Source organism: Eublepharis macularius, chromosome 7, assembly GCF_028583425.1.
Source record: "Eublepharis macularius isolate TG4126 chromosome 7, MPM_Emac_v1.0, whole genome shotgun sequence".
NCBI lineage: Eukaryota > Metazoa > Chordata > Lepidosauria > Squamata > Eublepharidae > Eublepharis > Eublepharis macularius.
In genome coordinates, this window is record NC_072796.1 from 104,366,014 (window position 1) to 104,372,283 (window position 6,270).

The following is a 6,270-nucleotide window of genomic DNA, read 5'->3' on the forward strand; positions in this document are numbered from 1 at the left end:
TTAGTCATTCCGCATAGGACTACCCTGTGAGTTATTTTCAGGTAGTGAGAGAGACCAATTGTAAAGAAAGAGGAACTGCACTACTGTCTTATCTAAGACATATGGCATTCCCGTCTCATTGTCCAATTCTGGCTATACAAATACCATAGAACCCAACGGGGTTGATGAGCTGTGGCCATAATTTTTGAATTGTCAAGACAAAAATTAGTGATATTCTTCAATTAAAAAAGCATATTCAGTTCCAACAGTGCATAAAATCAAACATGTAAAAAAATAACAAAATAAAATGCAATTTCACTCACACAATTCTTAAGACACGAAAAAATAAATACCTTGCTTAAGTCGGTTTCCATTTATTTGCATCCCAGACCGGCTGAACCCCCTGAACACGCTCATCATCCATTACGCATAACAAACCTAACCTGTTCCACTCTCTTTCAGAGACTGATGATGGAATTCATACCAAGCCTCTCTCTGACCCAATCCCTTCCTTCCCTCCTTCCTATAATTTTCTTTATAATTATGTAGAAAATTATTTCCTCTTAATAGCATCTGAAGAAGTGGCCTCCGATTCACAAAAGCTCATGCTGGAATAAATGTTGTTAGTCTTAAAGGTGCCACTGGGCTCCTGTTTTATATAAAGACACAAGCAATATCAGTTATGCCGGGTAAGGTTGAGTCTTTCCTTATACAGTGGGTTATATCCATAGAAACTTAAGTATTATTAGAAAACTCTTCTGCCTGCACCTTGATAACTGACATTAGACTCTTCTGGGAACAAAACCAATTACAAATCCTTTTCAAAACGTCTTATGTAACAGTAGGCATGGGTAAACAACCTAATTTCTACAATCAGTCATTTCTACAAAAACATACATGCATACCTTATGAATGGGATGGGAAGACTTGACCAAAGAGAAATGATAGTTAATGGTTTATCAACAGTGATGCCATAAATGAACTAGTATGATTCAGGCTTTCTAGTTAGTGGAATCTATGTTCCAACTAATGCGAGTTACATATGCCCAAGAAATCAGTTCTGTACTAAGACATAAATGGCAAACCGTGTTGCCAATGACTCACTTCTTATACCCATGCAGGCACAGTATGTGGGGATAAGAAGTGATTCAGGGGCAAAATGGTTTGCTTCCCTGCCACCTCCTCAGGAGAGGAGGTGGAAGCACCTACACCTGCCTTAATCCAGTTGGGATCAGGAATGGAGCAGGTGGCAATGCTCACCTCACGCCTTCACCTGGCTGGGATCAGCTCATTGACTGAGGAAAGAACTCAGTTGTGATTATATGCTAGACAAAAGTTGAAATGATTATTATCCCGAGAAAGTGGTTACACGAAACAAGCAAGTAGCTAGCATCCTGTCGGGACGAATCAGGTTGATTTGGATCACCCTATAGCGCTTCAGGTCCAGAGGCACGACTCTTCTACAGTACCTTGGAGTCGCAATTGGTGCTGCCAGTGGAGTAGGAGAGAGAGGTTGTAACTGCAGTGAAGTCCACATTGGTGAGATATGACATCCTTCTCTTCAGGGCCAGCGCCACCATTGAGGCAGTGAGGTGAGCACCGGGGTGCCAAAGGGGGCGCTGGAGGGGGTTCCAGGGTGGAGGCGCGCGCCATGGAGCTGGAATGCTTGGCCCACAGCTGCTGCAGCTGACCACCCCCCGTGCCACCGCCATCACCACATGCCAGGCACAGCTGGCATCCGGGGCAGTGTGCAGAGCCTCCGCGTGCCGTCCCAGCCACCCTCCAGCCAATGGGGCCAGGTTTGCTGTGTGATAACGTCATCACGCGGTGACATCATCACGCAGTCCGGGGTGTGGGCGCACACTATGTGCGTGTGCGTGTAGGGGCAGCCGCCCCTGCTTTTCTTGATATATTGAAGAACTCTGTCTGAAGAGATATTCCCACTACTCACCACTACCATTCTGCCCCAGTTGAACTTTAACATACAGAGTGCAGCATTGTGCCATAGATATCTATTTTTGTGACACTGTTTTAGGATACTGGAATTGTATTCATTGTACTATTTATTCTTATGTTATATTTATTGTAAATGGTGTCTTGATATTGACAGTCAATGAGTTTCGAGAATATGATTTATTGTAAGGTTAATTCATTGTTACTTGACTAATCTTCTCCAGCACATAGGATTATTGGTTGATGCCGGTGGCTGTAATTTATATAATGCCAGTTATTTAAGATATATTCGTTGATATTCATGCATTGAGCACTTTAATATAAAATTATAAAAAGTATAAAAATTACATTGGAATTTGTTACTGTGTATTGTAGAATGACTGGTGTATTGCGGGATCAGGAGAGGAGCAGGTAGTAAAGTCCGCTGCCCACCTTTACCTGTTGGGATCAGGCGCGGGGCAGGAGGCAATGCCTGCTCCTCTCTTCACCCAGTGGGGAGCAGGTGGCAATGCCTGCCCCCCCTTCACCCAGCCGTAGTCAGGTGTAGAGCAGGAGGCAATGCCCGTTTCCCCTTCACCCACCTGGGATCAGGAGCAGAGCAGGTGGCAATGCCCGCCCCCTTTTACCTGGCCTGTATCAGGCATGGAGCAGGTAGCAAAGCCCATCACCCCTTCATGTGGCCAAGATCAGGCATGGATCAGGCATGGACAATGCCCACCCACCCCCCTCCTTCACCGGCTGGGATCAGTGACAGAGGAGGAGGGAATGCCTGCCTGCCTGCCCTTCCCTTTCTAGAGCCAATTGTATATTTTCCCACAATGGGCTTTGTTGCTAGTTTATTATACCAGACATATTAGGAAAGGCATTCCATCCTGTGTGAAGGCAAAGTGGAACACCTATCATAAGATGGCACTAATGATTTGCAGTTTTTATAAGTACTTATACTGATAATAATTCTTTTTTAAAAACAAAAATGGATTGCTTGAGTAATCACGAATGCGTTGGGGAGGAGGTTTTTTTGAACTGCAGATTTCAATGTCCTTAGGCAGAGTCACTCTGTGAAAAGACCCAGATTTGTGTGGATGAGATGCTTGAAGTAAGCACAAAGGAAGAGAAATTTAATGAAAGTCCTTGAGTTAAAACTCTGACAGTATTCCATTAGTTCCCAGACATTAAAAAGCTAGACAGAAAAATAAAATGTCAAGGCATTCTATTACAAGTCATCTTTTGACATCTGGATACTTGAATTTCCCACAAATAACAAGTTATAGTTGGTTTTAAAAACTCAGAACAAATATGAATTCAGCAAGTATACTGGGTATCAAGAAATAAAGCAAAACATGCCAGCAAGCAATATATATCGGATTACTCATAATGACATTCTTCAGTTCTTCTTCTCAAGCTTTTCATTAAAATAGACATATTGTCATAACATTTACTGTCTGTTTATTGATTTAGAAAGTGGTACCTTCATTGGACTTCGCCAAGGATTTCCACCTGTCCTTCTGTCCTACCTGTACAAATACCATCTGCTACAATATGCTTCTCCCTAAATTGTTTTTTCTTAGAAGATGGTGTACAGGCTTTCCAATTTTTTTACTTTGGCCTCTCTTCTGTTTCTTAGCTTTTCAAAATTTGGTTCAGGCTTTGGGCCTAGTCAGGTTGCAGAAGAGTAACCTCTGAAAATTAACTGAGCACTAAGCTAGCAGTTCTCAGGGAAATAAAAAGAGGTGTGGATGAGATCATGGGATCAAAGGGCTTCAAGGCCATAGACCAGGATGAGAGGGTCTCTACTAGAGATGGGCACGATCCAAAAAAAATTGCCGATCCAGCCAATTGTGGATTGGCGCCGGTGACGATCCCGATTAAACGATCCACACTGATCATCTCCCGTTCCCGATCCGTGGATCGTGGATCGTGGAGGCCAAAGCGGGGTGCGCTGCTATTCCCAGCTATGTGGGAAGGTGGATGTTGGCGGTGGCCACTGGGCCCGGCGGGCACGGGGAGACGGTGACGAGCCGTCTCCCCTCAGGGAGCAGGGGGTCTGGCTGCTTGCCGGCAGCACCCCCCATGTGCCCTCCTGCCAGGCCAAAAAGGAGCACGCTGGTGAGAAAAGAACGGTGGGTGATGCCGGCGGCACCTGTGTTTGTGTTTGGCCGTCAGAGCTGCCTATCAGGGTTTGCAGGGATGAGATTGGAGTGCCCATGGCTACAGAACACCCCCTTCCCCCTCCCTCCCCAGGGTGTCTTCTCCCAACTGGTGACTGCTTTGCTGCTCCGTGGTTGGAAGGAAGCCCTGCTGATCAAGGAAAGCTGGGCTTCCATTCGAGTTTCCAGGGTGACAGAAGGAGGGGAAACACAGCTCAGGCATTCCCCTGGCTCTGTTGCCCCGGGAATAGATTACTGGTGCCTGAGTGTCTGGCTTCCCGATCCGAGCACGATCCAGCCTCGATCCAGCCCCCTCCCGATCGCTGGATCGTTGGCTGTGGCTGATCATAATCCGCTGAGTCACGATCATGCGATCGCCATTATCGTGGGGGTTTTTGGATCGTAATGCGGATCGTGCCCATCTCTAGTCTCTACTGCATTCTATATGGGGTTGCCACGTCCCCCAGGGCTGAAAGAGGGAGATAGGTATTCATTGGGGGGACTTGCTGTCAAGGACTTACACGTGTGCTCCAGAATGCTCCTGTGTCATACTGGGAATGTCGTCATTCTTGGTGCGACATGGAAGCAACAGATTACACTGGGAGCCAATAGGATTGCCAGCCTCCAGGTGGTGACACACCAGTAGGTAAAGATACAAATCTATACGATGAAATGTATCAAAAATACTATAATGGAGTAACAAAACTCTCAAATACAATGAAAAGAATCAACATCAATCAAATGACACCCAGAGTATGTACAATCAAAAACAAGTGCACCTGTGTTGACATCAAGCCAATTAATCGGAAGACGTCTCAAATAAGTCCGAGGAAGGTAAGTCCAAAGAAGAAATCAATATAAAGTGTATAATAAAGTTCAGTAAAGTTGTCTTTTGTTTCCAGGTGGAGTACAATCCAGAGGGCTGCACCAGAGCTGCCCGCTGCACCCCAGACAGCACAGGCTGGAATCTGCTGTTTCGTAATATTCACGTCATCAGAGGCGATATCTGACCACCAACAACAAAAGTCAAATACAAATTCTCAAGGCATACCAATAAAGACAGTCAATTTTGCACAGAATCTCAAACAATTGTCACATGGCATACTTCTCCAGGCCACAGAGATCAGTTCCCCTGGAGAAAATGACAGCTTTGGAGCGTGGACTGTATGGCATTATACCCTAATGAGGTACCTAACCAAACCCTGCCCTCTCTAAGCTCCAGCCCGCAAATCTCCAGGAATTTCCCAACTTGGAGCTGGCAACCTTACAATTCAGTAATTTTTAAAAAACTTTTTTTCACTGAATGAGCCCCTGACATGATCCATCACTTGCACGTCATGCTGGGAATGTCATTCCCAGTGTGGTGTGGGAGCATTCCAGGAATTTCCAGCCCTCTTCCTGTGCCTCCTTCCTCACTAACCAGGTGAGAAATGGCAGGAGTGAAGGCTGAGTGTAGGGTTGCCAGTCCCCCATCTCGAGCAGGGGGATCCCCCGCCACCATCCCCTACCCCCGCATACCTGACTGGCGGGGGACACACCTCCTGGAGAGTGCTCCCGGGCGGCACAGTGTGCTCCTACGTGGCCCATGCGAAGACATTACTTCCCGGAAGTGACATCATCACACAGGCTAGGAGCACTCATGCACTGTGTGTGCGCGCAAGAAGGATAATGATCAGTTAAGTGCCAGGCCTTCAACCTCCTGCTGGGAGGTTGAGAGGACCCGGCAATCCTAGCTGGGTGTGGAGGATCCCCCGCCCTCACTGGGGGGCTAGTAAACCTAATTCCATCTCATTAGTGCAAGGGACACTGGTGGGGCAAACTGCTGTGATTGCAAACACGTTTCTGCTTCAGAGAGATGTGATGTGAGCAAGCAGGTTCAGGCCATGCTGCAGGGAGCTTGGCATAAAGCAAGGTGAGGTTTTTGCCCTCCCAAATAGTGTGTTTTGTTCTTGACATCTACTCTAGTTTAAAGGCACTAAACTCCAATATGTATTTACATAAGGGATTAAATATGGATTTTTTTAAAAAAAATAGCACTTTAAACTGTTTAGCAAGGCCTATTTTTCCAAAACTTCCACTGGCAAGTTAAAGTTGTCTTGGATGCACCCAAATAAACACATGCCAGGGGGTTCAATCTGGGATCCGTCTGTTTGCCCCAACTAAATGGCTAAGTTCCCCTTTCTAATCTATT